At 38.6% G+C, this 15,085-nt stretch overlaps 1 long non-coding RNA gene across 4 annotated transcripts in view; it reads right to left on the reverse strand.

Annotated features, from left to right (window-relative positions):
* LOC122565405 overlaps positions 1 to 14,602 on the reverse strand; it is a 100,032-nt gene extending 85,430 nt beyond the window's left edge. For all 4 annotated transcript variants that reach the window (XR_006316158.1, XR_006316156.1, XR_006316159.1 and 1 more), the window contains exon 1: positions 14,001 to 14,602. This is a non-coding gene — a long non-coding RNA (uncharacterized LOC122565405). The remainder of the gene's footprint in view (positions 1 to 14,000) is intronic.
* Positions 14,603 to 15,085: the final 483 nt, after the last annotated feature.

Genomic DNA, 15,085 nt, shown 5'->3' on the forward strand with positions numbered 1-15,085 from the left:
GTGGCAGCAAAAAAATCAATTACTGCCTGACCTTTCAGGAGATGCCAGTGGTGAAGTGATAATGTCAGTGTGCTAGTAATCCAGAAATCAGGCTAATGTGAGGACATGGTTTCAAATCCAACCATCGGCAGATCATTAAATTTAAATTCAATAAAAATCTGAAATTAAAAAGCTCTGCTGTCAATTGTCATTAAAATTCATCTGGAGCTTTTCAAGAAGGAAATCTTACCTGATCTGGCCTACATGTAACTCCAGTCTCATAGCGATGTAATTGACTCTTAAGTACCCAATGGGAAATAAACACTGGCACAGATAGAGACTCCACGAGCTGTGAAATTACGCATATTAAAAAGAATCCCATGGCTTTTCCCATTGTCTGTCAGTGAATCTTGTGGAAAAAGGTTCAATGGAGCTGTGATGCCATCTATTGACCACAGTCTGCAATTGCAGCATTACCAAGACCTGTTTACATTGGCAATCTCCATTATAAAGGGGAAAGTGAGCACTGCAAACGCTGGAGATCAGAGTCGAAGAGTGTGGTGCTGACTGACTGTGCTTTTCCAGCACCACACGCTTTGACTCAATATCCAATTTCACAAGACATATTCAATGTGAGATGTTGACATTAAGTTTTGAAACATAGACCATTCATCCCTCAATCCTATTCTGTAAGTCAATTAAAATTTGACTGATATGTACCTCCGATTCCTTTAGCTACTTCTGTATCCCCCTAATACATTTGTCTAATTGAATATTAGCAGTCTCACTTTGGACATTTTCAATTGACAATTTCAGGTTCAAAAGGTTTTTGGGGAAGAAAATTTCATATTTCGATTTCCCTTTGGGTAACTTGTATGTTCTTAAATCACTTCTAAAAGACCTATCTCTTATTTTAACATTTTACTCCTGTTTTCTACATAATACATATTTCTTGCAGTGTAACTTATTGCTGGTCTCAGTTCTGAGGCTGTTAATCTGGAGTTTTATTTAGCTTGTATTGCCCTTTTTTGGTGTTAGCAGTGATATCACTAAACCTAAATTGTACTGAGAGAGTGCTATTACGTTGGCAATACTGTATTTCAGGTGAGGCATTTAACACTGAACCTGTCTGCTCTCTCAGGGAGCATACAAATACCATGGCATCATTTCAACAAGACAAATTGTTTCTGATGTCCTAACCACTATTTATTCCTCAACTAATAACACGAAAACAGATTATCTGGTCATTATCATATTGTTAGCAGGATATTGCTGTCTAAAACTGGCTGTTGCATTGCTGGCACCACTGTCTGTCCTTCAAAAGTAAGATATTGGCTCTAAAGTGCTTCAGGCCCTCCTGAGATTGTAAAAGGTATAAATGTGTCTTCCTTTTTTCTTAAAATTGCAACTAAATTCCATTTGGGTGGTAAATCCTGGCCAGGTTATTTTTCAGAGGAAGTTCCTATAGATGGATAGCCACTTGCAAATTACCAATTCTTGGTCAAAGACTAAGTTATCATGGGTAAATAAAAATCACGTTTGACTTCCTTATTTGAATCAACTTTTGACATTTTGAAATGTGACGCCTGAAGTTAACAGTCATAACTATAGATAGTAAGCAATAATAAATGCTTGGTTGTTACAGTTTACATTGTAGGCTGAACCCTTTAATTAGTGTCTTGCCAATTTACCAAGATCCAGCCATTATCTTCCACATACACATAATTAAGGGATAAATTAAGTGCAGAAGGGGAGGTATTCTCAATGTAGAATACAGTTACGATGATCTCAGAGTTGCAATCGGTAACTGCAAACAAAATGTTGAAACTGATGCCTTCTATTGGGAAGCGAATGCACTTACTGGAGTGCAGGAGTAATCTAATGCTCACCTTTTCCTGACACTGCAAGTACTAACTAAATGTTGCTCCACTCTTATATTTAAGGTCTGAAATCAGAATGCTGTTCAGGCACTGCTTCTTCACACACTGTTCTTTGCTAATGTTCATCAAACACGTAACAAATCAGTGCCACTCATACAACGTCAGGCTGTAGCAATCGATCTTGAACTCGTCGTGCTGTTTTCTCCTTCACGCACACTCCAAAGATTTTAGCATCAATGGACTGAATTCTATATTCGCTAAATTCATTTAAAAAGCGCATCCTTAAGGCAATATCCTCTTAGATTCCAATAGGATGATAGGACACAACTTTTAAGGTTAGAGCTAGATATTTAGAAGACATTTTGTTTATGTGTTCATGGGATGTGGGCTGGCTAGACCAATTACTAATTACCCAGAGTGCAGCCAAGAGTCAACCACATTGCTGTGGGTCTGGAGAGACAATGTAGGCCAGATGAGGTAAGGATGGCAGATCTTCTTCCTTATTGGGCATCAGTGAATCAAATGAGTTTTTATGATAATTAACAATGGTTATATAGTCACCCTGAGGCTAATCTTTTATCCCATATTTTTATTGAATTCAAATTTCACCATTTCCATGAAGAGATTCAAACCCATGGTCTTAGATATTCGACTGGGGGTCTGGATTACTAGTCCAGTGACACGAAATAAATTTGCTGTCTCCCCTATTAAGTGTTAAGAAGCCCCTCTTTGCAATAAGAGTGTTGGGAGTGTGGAACTCTCTCCCGGAAAAAAGTGATAGATGCAAATCCAGTTACTAGTTTTAAACAAAATAGAGATTTATTGGCCAAGGCTACAAAGGGATATGGAAGCAAGACAGGTGGATGAAGGTAGGAAACAAATCAGCCATAATCTCATGAAATAGAGGTAAAAGCTATTTGTTCATACATGTGAGAATAATATAAAATTAAAATCTATTTCATGTTTACAAGTTCATTCCTAGTTAATTTCTGATTAACACACAAACAAACGCATTAATACAGAATTTTTTACTGAAAGCATTGGTAGCTATATATTTGCATAAACTGGACCCTCTTCCTTGGAGACAGAAAGAACATGTGAATGCACTTTGTCTGCTTCAACTCAACAAAATAGGTGACAGCCTTTCACTTGCTCATTTCTCAGGTCACTCAGAATCAAAATGCCTGGTTCAAAATTATATAAAGCCTGGCCATTAACTGTCAATCAACATAAATTAGGGCATTTGGCATGGCAATGCCCCTACAAATCTGAGCCAACTTGTCAACCTTCTGTTCTTGCAATATTAATGTTGGTTTTCCGATAAGATCATAAGACATAGCAGCAGAAGCAGGCCATTCAGTCCATCGAGTCTGGCCCACCATTGCGTGAGATCATGGCTGATCTGATAATCCTTAATTCAAAATATTTAATGGCCTAACTTCAAAATTCCTCTGCTGCAAAACATTCCACAAACTCACTCGCCTCTTAGTGAAAACAAATCCTCATTTTTGTCTTAAAAGGTCAACCCCTTACATCCCCTTGATTTAGTATTCTTATGAACTAACCTGATGAGTACAAGACATCATAAATTATGATTTCTTTTCCTTGGTACTCAAGTTCTGTACTACCAAATAGCTGTTTTAATACTGAGCTATTTGTTAACACAGATTAAACATATTTACTCCTTGGAGTATTCAGGAGTGTACAAAGTATATCATATATTATATGACATTATATGATATTACATTAAGGAGTGTACATGTACATTACTTTACATTAAAGCTAACACACCAAATTATATAATAACAAACAATAAATAGATATATTAGCTCTAATGCACAGAGCAAATTAAAGAACAAATAGTTGGTATGTTTACAAGCTTTTGACTTCTGATTCTGCAATGTGTACACCTTAAACTATGTGAGAAATCCAGATGAGGAACTGTCCTCCACATTTCAGGTCATCGCCAGGAGCAAGAAAAAAGATTAAAATAAATCAGAGTCACCATTTTGTTCAGAATCTGGGATACAGTACTGGCATCCCAAGTTCAATGATGCTGAACCCTACTCCCTTATTTGGTGGCAAGTTCATTAAAACTGGATCTGGACATCTGCTGCCAGGAACAGAGAGTAGTTTCTGTGCTGTAGCTTGACTCAGTTAAGAAACTCTTGCCTCTGAGTTAGAAGGTTTTGACTTCAAGCCCTTCTCAAGTACTTAGCACAAAAATAAAGCCAACACTTCAGTGCAGTACTGAGGAGCAGCTGCACTGTTGAAGATGATGTTTTCCCAACAAAATATTAAATCAAAGTCATGTCTGCCCTTTCAGGTGAACGTACAAGATCTCATGGCACTATTTTGCAGAACAGGTAAGTGGTTCCTGGTGTCGTGGTTAATATTTAAACCTCAACCAACTTCACAAGAAACAGGCTGCCTGGTCATTATCGTGTTCCTGATTTTTGGGAGCTTGCTGTGTGCAGATTGAATTAGAATCCCTACAGCGTGGAAACAGGCCCTTTGGCCCAACACATCCACACTGACCCTTTAAAGAGTAACCCACCCAGGCCCATTCCCCTATCCTTTATTTACACCTGATTAATGCAGCCCACCTACACATCCCTGAACACTATGGGCAATTTAGCATGGCCAATTCACCTAACCTGCACATCGTTGGACTGTGGGAGAAAACTGGAGCACTCGGAGGAAACCCAAACACATGCAGTGAGAACTGCAAACTCCACACAGATAATTGCCTGAGGCTGGAATTGAACATGAGACCCTGGCACTGTGAGGCAGCAGTGCTAACCACTGAGCCACTGTGCCACCCATGGCACTTGTATTTCCTACATTACAACAGGGACTACAGTTCAAAAGTATTTAATTGGCTATAAAAAAACTTCAGGATGGCCTGTGGGTGTGAAAGGTGTATGCAAGGCTTTCTTTTTTTTAAAACACAAAGTCCTGAATTCCCAAAATTCACAGTAAAATGTGCCAATATAAATGCAGTACATGAGCTGATTGTGCACACACTACGCTTTCTTCACTACCCTCCTCAGGAATGGAGATGTATCCACATTCCTGTGCATTAAGGAATATACAGTTATTTTCAAAGGGTGAAGAAGGTACTGTCTGCAGCAGTAAGTCCTTCAATACAGAATTTACACTGTGAACACGAATCCAATGATGATTTATTGATTTTACACTATTGCTTAATGGCTGTATTTCATGGAAATAGAAGGAAGGGTTTCTTTAATTTTCAGTAGGAAATTCTGGAGAAAGTCTTCCTTTCCCACCAACTCCGCCTTAATCATATACACGTGATTTTAATGGGGTTGAAGTCATTTTTTTAATAGACTTAAGAGTTTTATAAGCACTTCGTAAAAATAACAATTTTAAAACAAGAATAGAAACAAATGTCATGCTGGGTTAATTCTCACAGCTTTAACACTCAAGCTGATATGTGAATTCAAAAGGGATCTTGCCTCCTTAATTAATTTCAAAGTTAGGGTGTGAATTAACATTCAATTGAGCGCATGGAATTGAGGACTGTAACTCTATTTATCCTGCATAATTCAATGTTACTGCTACACAAGCTGAAGTTTTTATGAGCGCAGTTACAAGTATTTGATTAAATAGTTCTTGACACCCTGTGTAGCCTCCTAAATAATATTAACAGACAATTGTCAGCAGAGAAAAAAATAAAGCCATTTTCAAGTTTTATTATCTGACATTATTAGATGGCTTTACTGTAGCCACTGAAAAGAATCTGATTTTGTTTATTATTTACAAAACAATTCCTTTTTCCACTCACCCTGGGAGCAAACTGAGTGGGGCAGTGCTAGTAGTAGATTACCCTGAAGATTTTCAGAACAGTCACAAGCTGGAATTCTATTACCTTAAAATTTAAAGTCATTTACATGAAGATAGCACTATTGCATATTTAAGTGATAATGGATGTGCAGGAGTAGCGGTAGAGGTTATAATTGAGGACGGGCAAACCTGATTGAAGGATGAAAGCACAGGTCACATCTTCCAATCAAACTGCTCTCCTCAATTAAAATCTGCATTTCAAGCGCAAATTCATTGTTGCAATTTGATTGTAATTTTTATGCAATTTATTTTCTTAATAAAATTAATACAAAATTATTACATCTTCCCTTTACATCTCTGGCTGTCTGCAGTCTTGGGGGTTGGAAGCAGCAGTGTAAATTGGTAACTAACTTCACTTCTAAATTAAAACCTCTCTGTATGTCAGATGATATGCTACATTATAAGGATTGGAGTACTTTGCCTTGCAAAGGACAGTGCTGAGATGGAGTGGTGTCCCTTCAAGGTCAATGTGGAAACACAAGTTTGGGTAAATCAAAAGGCAATTATTGTTTGGTCACTGAACTGTGCAGATTGGAAAATGGCTGTAAGCTTCAAGCTGCAGCTCAGAAGAACCCAGCATTAAATAAATTGTTATTTAGGATTAGTTTGCATCTGTAACAAAGTGTGACATGTGGTGTGATGAGCAGAACATATGTTAGATCTAATTGGGGTAGATTTTCATCTTCATCACCTGGACACCCTTCATAGAACCTTCTCTTCATTATTCATTAATTTTGATAGAATTACAACCACATGGTTCTGTAAAGAACCAATGATTTGCCCTGTAAGATTATCACCGAGGCTGTGAAGATGGGAAATTCACCCCATATAAGGAAATAAAGATGAGGTAAAAATGACTGGATTTCCCATTCAATTTGCTGCTCCATAATGACATGTCTTACTGAGCTAACCCAACTCCATCGCAGAGCATATTGTCATGCAGGAGTGCCTTTGATTTCAAATGACCATCTTCTAGCTGATATACAATTTCATTCTCATTTCTAGTCTCTTATTTTACTCTTCATTGCAAGTTTTCTATTCACTTTTTCTTACAGCAACATCACTACAGTTGTTAAGTTTCCTCCCCCTTGCGATTTCAAAAAGAGGCATTGACTTCTATATACACAGTTCCTGATTCCTAGATCCTCAGTGCAATGAAATCAAGACTCGCCCTGGCTTATTCTTTCCCAGTAGAGGAGCCCTTTAACTTTCCCACACTCCTGGCTTTTGTAGTCTTTTAAACTATCACCCATTTGGTCCCACTTGTTTTCTCTCAATTCGTTTCAACTTTACTGAGGCTTGTGTGGTAGTCTCCTCAGTTTAGAAAAGTAAAGTACTCCCAGTTGACTTGGTAACTTGTTTATTTGAGAATCAAGGAGTTAACACTTTCACAGGTACATTAAACACAAATGAGTATGTCTGGGGCAAAGGACCCCAATTATTTTCATTCAAGGTTAACCTATCTAAATCATCAATCTTGGTTGGATATGGAACAGTAATTTTGCATTGAGCAAGCCATAAATTTTATGGTTATTATTATTTCAGTGACTGAGTTCCTTTTATGCTATAAATGCATTACAGCCTATTGTGAAAGAATTTAATTTAATTGAAAGTTTAAAGATGTACTTCACATTACATTTTCTTTTGTAGAACAGTACAGACTTAGAATTGCTCTAACTAACCCCAGAACTTTGGGATAGGAAAAGTTTAGTTATGCGCTTTTTCTTAATGTTGTTACTCTTGTATCATAAATCAATTGCAAACAAACTAGTTTTCATAGTGCTTTCATTCTATCTAGACAGCTGTTTCATTAATGAATGATCTGAATGCATTATCTCTCAGTTCTAGTTGGGAGCAGTTAGGATTGACCCTTGAACAATCAGAACAAAAAAAATGGTTTGTGGGAATGGATAATTGTTGACTACCTGAGTGGACAGTGTTTCTTGCTTTTCAGACTTCATATAAAATGATTTAGAGATGCCAGTTTTGGAATGGGGTGTACAAAGTTAAAAATCACACAACACCAGGTTATAGTCATATGGTGGTTCCAAGCTAGTGCTTCCAATTAAACCTGTTGGATCATAACCTGGTGTTGTGTGATTTTTAACCATACAAAATGGGGTTTGGAAATGGATGAAAGATGCTCATCTTAGAATCTTTGGTTTAAGGCCATTTTAAAACAGGTAGATTGAGGGTCGAGTTCTTGTTACACCTTCCACTAGTCAGCATTTTGCTCTTTAACTTTGTGCACAAAGAAGGGGCATGTTCAAGTCCCTGAAAACATTGTACCTCACCTCTTGATGCCAAAAGAGTCTTCAGTGAATCCCTGGAAGCATTCAGCTTTGATCCCTGTTGCAGAAGTGCTCATGTCAGAGAAAGAGGCTATGGGAAACATGAAAAAATGCATAGAATAAAAGCAATTGACGTTTCGGGCAAAAGCCCTTCATCAGGAATGTTCATTACTGATAAAGGGCTTTTGACCGAAACATCGATTTTCCGGTTCCTCGGATACTGCCTGACCTGCTGTGCTTTTCCAGCACTACTCTAATCTAGACTCTGATATCCAGCGTCTGCAGTCCTCACTTTTGCCATAAAACTGGGGTGACATTCTAGAATAACTTTTATTTTTCAGAGGTACTGTCTTTCATCTTTTAGATAAAATGTCTAGTCATGACTCCCTATGTTCTCTAAAGTGAACACAAAGTAATCTCTAACATAAATAATTGAGTTCTGAGGAAGGGTCACTCAACCCGAAACATTAACTCCGATTTCTCTCCACAGATGCTGCCAGAGCTGCAGAGCTTTTCCACCAGTTTCTGTTTTTGTTTCTGATTTGCAGCATTGGCGGTTCTTTCAGTTTTTGTAAAATAATCCCAATGCATGATTGGAAAGAACAGCAGGGGCCGTAACCTGCCCAATACTTAACCCTCAATCAACATCACTGCAACAGATTATCTGATCATTATCACATTACTGATTCGTGAGAGCCTGCTGTGTGCAAATTGGCTGCTAGATTTCCTACAACACTTCAAAATTACTTAAATGATTGTTAAGTGTTTTGGGATATCCTGAGAAAATGATATGTGCTCATCTTCCTTATTTTTAATGGTTGATCGAGGTCTTGAAAATTATGAATGGCTTTGCTAAAATAGACTCAGAATGAGAAGAGAAAGACTAGGGGCTCTCTGTTAATATAAGATGATCACCAAAAAAAACCCAACAGGAAATTCAGAAGAAATGCTTCACCCAGAGTGGTGAGAGTATGGAATTTGCACTGGTATTGAAGCAAATGGCATTGAAGCATTTAAGGGAAAGCTAGGCAACCACACTAGAGAGAGAGAGAGAGAGAGAGGAGCCATAGGGGTGATGACGGCAGATAAGGAAGAATGGAAGGAGTTTTCAGTGGACAATAGATGGTCACATTGGATAGAACAGCCTGTGTTTGTGCTGCATATTTTGTCATAGTTGGAAGACCACTGTATTGATATGGGCTATTTATACCCCATTATTTCCCCTCTTGCCTGGATATGTTGACCATTTTTTAAAGGATGTAGACCCAAAATAGTCATTCTTCACGTATATGTGTAGAATATGAGCATTTGTAGACTATTCTACCACTGGGATGAGACCAATTTCATTCTCACCTACATGTATACTTATATATACACACACAATATATGTGATCACAGCTCCAGAGGACCATAGAGATGCTCTGTCATTAGAGAGAGACATTTAGTAGTGAGTTTAACCTGTGGGTCACCGTGCCTCAGCAAGGGACAAAGTTGAGAAGGCAAAACCATTATAGTAACCTCAGCCAGTGCAGGAATTGAACGTGTTGTTCATATTGCTGTGCTCACCAAAAGCCAACCATCTAGTCAACAGACACACACACAAGATTGCTTATTGGATAGCAATCAGAAATTGACAAGTTTTATTTTGCTTAAACCAATGATATTGAAGATAATTATAGGATCCCTACCAGCTTTCCAACTGTGTCAGCTGGTTCAGCACTTATTGGGAATTGAACCTTGATACTGTCCTAATTTAATTATCACTACCTGAGATTTTTAACCAGCTGAGCCACTGGTGGAGGCTCGAAGCTGAGTTTTAATGAAAAGCTGATATCACAATTATGAGTGACTTTACAAATTTGAATACAATTAGATGATGTCCATGGCCACAATTATAATTGGTTAATTTTTAACCTTAGTAATCAACATGATGAGAACAAAACACATTTTCTTTAGTGGATGACGCTTACAAATGTCAAAGATCAGTTAAATATAAAACTTAAGTAATTATTCAGGATCAAATTCTGACTAAGACTTCCCGGTCTGGCACTGGAGTAGGATTGAATATTGTTTTTATGGAGAATTGTGTAATTGATTTACTGTAATTGCATCTACACATAGTATTCATGCCAAGTGAATGCAGGAAAACATTTTCAGATAAGACTTAGGTAAGTCTTGTGATAGTCAGTCGTGATGTCATTCTGGCTGTAACCATTGTAGCATATTGGTTAAAGTTATCCGAAGATGTGTACAGTTTTATACAAGATATTGCAATTCCTTACAAATTCCTGATTAAACATCTTGCCATTTCTAAATTCTGTAGTCATCAATTACTGTGTTTCCATAAATGCAGCTTCTAACAGTAGCACACTGAATGTGAAACTAGACTGGTAGCTTAGAGATTGAGAGTTCAAATTCCATTCTGTTAAAGTATGAAAGGAAAGGGAGCTGACTACCTCAAGTTGGTGTGATCTACATATAAGTAATGTCCAGAGGACAATTAGAAAAGAAGAACTACGCTTATAAATGCCTTTTACATTGTCAGGATGCCCCAGAGCACTTCATTAAATACTACTATTTGAAGTTATGCAGAAACTGTTTAGGGCTAAGTAATGAATTTGCCTTGCCAGTGTTGCACATTTCTCAAGAAAAAAATAAAACAAATGGAAGGAATGGTTGGATATCTGGAATTATTCACAAGGCAATAATTTAAAACGGGCATGGGAAGGGAGGTAGGATCAGCTGTCAAGAATGAAACTAAAGCAGCTTTTAGTAGTTGCAACAATGCAAATCTGACATGAGAGCATTGAATTCCTTCCTGTAAATCATTTGTTATAAAATATACTGTGGAGTGTACAGTGATGTTTGTGTTTTATTTTGGGTTGTTTAACTCAGTCTGTTTTGGTGGTTGACTAACATTAATAACACTTAGAGCTATCCTATGCTTCACATTTTAAGGAAAAGATCTGAATTTATTTTGTAAGACTACTAACATCAAATTATCCCAAAGCACTTGAAAATCAAAAAGGAATTGTTGAAATTTAGCCATTGTTATGGCATGTTAGATAACAACAGAAAGCTATTCATTAAATATAAGAATTATCTTAGTGAGTAAAAGCAGGGCTTGATATGAATTGTCAATTAACAATTTTGATATTGGTACTGCAACTTTACTGCAGTGTAATTATCATTGAATTATCAGCAGAGTACAATGGTCTGCTTATGCTACCTAACTTTACTTCATGATATTGCCAAGCCACAAGTTACAAAAGCTGTTACAGAGAGGTAATTTAGAAGACAACTCCTGATCTCCCCATTGCTATTGGTCTGATGCACAAATAAGCCATAGTTGGGACAATGGTCAATTGCTCCAATAATTAATACGTTTGCAGAGGAATAATAAAGCAGTATTCTGTATCCTGTTTGCTGACCTGGACTGAACTGTATGAATGCATGATTGTGGAATAAAGACAGGATTGGATATATTGTGATTCCCCAACCCCTGATCTACCCTCATCCCCTTGCCCCACTTATGCTCAAAAAGTCTTCTGGTGCTCAAAAGTCTAATTTCATATATGACAAATGACTACTTGGTTGGATTATAACACGTGTGAAACTATACACCAGCATGGGCCAATGCTTTAGCAGAGTGGGGAAAAGGTTGAATTTTACAGCTCAGAAAGATGTCATAGGGATCTACAACACAGTCAAAGCCCTTCAGCCTATTATGTCCACTCTAGTCAAAATCAATCACCTAACTCTCCCTGTGCAGCCTGTTTGAAAGACATTGGTTTTGCATCCTTGCTCTTTTCCCATAGTCCCGTGTTTTACTTCCCTTCGAGATAGAATCATAGAATCGGTGCAAAAACCATTCAGTCCATCAAGTCTGCACCAACTGTCCGAAGAGCAATCCATTCAGACCCACCCTATCTCTACATTTACCATACCTAACCTATCTAACCTGCACATCTCTAGACACTACAGGGCAATTTAGCATGGACAATCTACCTAACCTGTATATCTTTGGGCTGGGGTCGAAACCCGAGTGCCTGGTGAAAACCCAAACAGGTTCGTGGAGAATGTGCAAACTCCACAGAGTCACTCAAGGCTGGAATCAAACCTTGGTCCCTTGGATATAATCCAATTTCAGTTTGGAGAGTTGTGATTGAATTTACTTCTCCATTTTAGGCAGTGCATTTCAAATCAAAATAGCTTTGCTGGATAAAGATATTCTCCTCATTTCTCCCCTCAATCTCTTGCCAATTATTTTACATCTGTGTCCTCTGGCTACAGAGCTGAATACTAGTTGAAAACAAAACTGTTTCCTCTTACTTAATCTGTCAAAAATCCATGTAATCCTGAACATTTCTTTACATTGCCACTTAAATTTTGATGCTCCAAAGAGAACAGCCTATCTTTTCTTTTCCTTCCATATAGCTCATTCCTATTGTTATTTTGCTAAATTCATGTACATCTTCTTCAAGGTTTTCACATCATTTGTAAAGTGTTGTGCTCAGATTTGTTAGGACTCCAGCTGAGGCCTAACCAGTGATTAACTTGCTTACTTGAAACAAGATAGATTCAACAAGCATCAAAGTCCGTATTGTCATATGCCTTTCTGCAACAATGCCGCATCAAGCAGTGTGGTTAACCAAATGAGATGATTAGTGGCTCACCTAAAACTGGATCATTAAGGATATAGGCAGATTATATAAATGTTCCTACACTCAATACAATATTGGGATACAACTTAACACTCCTCACTGCTTACTATTGATGTTCCCATATAAGTGAGGAAAGATTCATAGTGAGAGCACATTTAATTACAATAAATCGCATGTTACACCATTCTGGTTTCATTGACCATTCTATATTTATGAACCTGTGAATAAATTAGTAATACCATAAATGGTAATTGTGATTTTGTAAATGAATTGGCTAAACTGGTTTCTATCTAAGATCCATATTAGGAAGATATTAATCCACTTAAAATGCCATCAATATGGTATTTTCAATTTCCTGCTCTTAAATGATTTTAGCTTCAACGTGTTAACTGTACTATTTGTGTAGATTGTATTCTTGGACAGGAACTATACTGGGCTTGGTGTGAAGTGGTCTGAGATGACCCGGATCCGTGAAGAGTCTCCACATATTTTAACTTGACTATATTTAAAACAAAATCAAAAATACTGCAGTCCCTGAACGCCTAAGAACAGGTAGGTCAGATAGAATTTGGGGAGAGAGAATGAATCTGGCGGGATATTTACTGTTCATCAGAATGATTTCAGCTTGTGTTTCTTTCAAAATCACTTTTAACATATTACAACTTCGAAAGTCCTTTCACAGCAGACCCAGTGAAGAAAATGCGACAGCGAGCATTCATCACGAGATCGTAAATAGGTGTCAGAATGCTTGATAGCAGAGGGTGATTGTCAGAAGCATTTTAGAGGAAGAGGAAAGGCGGATAGGTGACCAGGCAGCGAACGAAACAGTCAAGGTGTTAAAATCGCGCAGTGCAAGTGACCAAAGTTATAGGAGCACAGAGATCTTGAAGGGTTTGGCTCTGAAGGAAGTTTAGCAGAAGTGGAGGAGGGAAGAGGATCGGGACACCATACAGGGATTTGAAGGTAAGCATGAGAGTTTGGGTTTAAGTCAAGGCGTTGTCAAACTAGGAGCTAATACAAGTCAGTGAACGCAGGGATGGTGGTTAATTTGGACTTGGTGTGATATAGGATACAGGCATTTAATGAGCTTAGCTTTACAGTGTGGGTGGCCAAGCAGGATGACCCTGGAAGAGGAGCGAGCCCAAGTTATACAGTTACATTCATTATGAGGTGCAGTATGACGAGTTGGAAGCACATGGAAAGGAGAAAGATAATTGAGTTAACTAGCGCGAGAGTATGAGGGTTTTTCAATAAAGCTACTTTTATAAATAATTTTAAAAATCAGTGCGATATTATTCAGAATTAAGACGTGTTCTTACCTCCTACTCTTTTTGATATTCTTCACACTTATTCAATATTACACGTGTGCAGAAAGAGATCCTACAGTTGATTCCCTCTTAGTGGCTTACGCGCTGCAAGTTGATGTTTTTTTTATTTCCTATTAGATGCGTTGCTTCGGAAACAGGTAGAAGGACGGTTCCCTGTAAGGATTCATGCACAAATTATCCAGTTCTCAAAATAAAAAAAAACAAACAATTCCATTCCATTGTTAGCACTGTAAAATTCCAGGAGGATCACGCCGAAGAATCAGTCTCAAGTCGGCGTAAACTCTAGAGTATTTTAACATGAATTGCTAATTTGTTCATGTTCTGAGAGGGGGTCACTGAACTCGGAACGTTAACTCTGTTAACGTTTCTCTCTCTCTCTCTCCACAGGTGATGCTGCTAGATCTGCTGAGTTTCTCCAGCACTTCTCTGTTTTTGTACGCTAATTTGTGATATGTGATTGAAGGGCAGGGGATGGTGGAGTTTACTTAAAGTTTGCTGATTTGCGATGCAATTACTTTTAAAATGTGACTTGCGATTCCCCTGAGTCGTGTTTACAGCGGCAGGGTGCTCAGGGAGTCGCATGCGGAATTGTTACAGGCTTTGGAAGGGAATGTAGCGATTTAGTGGGCTCCCATTGTGACGTCATCCGCCCGGGGACCCGCGGCTATTGGTCGGCCGCTCCTCGGCGGCTGCCACTCAAGACGGCGGCCCGCCCTAACATGGTCCTGTCCCGCCCCCGCCCAGCTCCGATTGGCGAAGACGCCTCGGAGGCGCCCGGCTCACAACTGGTGGAAGGTGCTTTCATTCATAATTTCCAGCGCTCCCGCCTCCTCCTTCCGCCACCTCCTCCTCTCTGCTCGCTCCCACCACACCTCCCTCTCCAAGCAGGCTAGGTTGCGCGAGTGTAATAGGGGTTGGATTCACTCTTCCTTTTTTTTTCAAAAAAAAAGGAGCTGCTCCTGTTGAAAGTTGTGGTTCAGGCACCGTATGGAGACGGCGGCTGGAGGCTTTGATTTGCAACCAGAGTTTTGCGCGTGAAGACCGCCGGACGGATTCATCGGCGATGATGAACGTGG

The sequence above is a fragment of the Chiloscyllium plagiosum genome, chromosome 31, assembly GCF_004010195.1.
Source record: "Chiloscyllium plagiosum isolate BGI_BamShark_2017 chromosome 31, ASM401019v2, whole genome shotgun sequence".
Classification (NCBI taxonomy): domain Eukaryota; kingdom Metazoa; phylum Chordata; class Chondrichthyes; order Orectolobiformes; family Hemiscylliidae; genus Chiloscyllium; species Chiloscyllium plagiosum.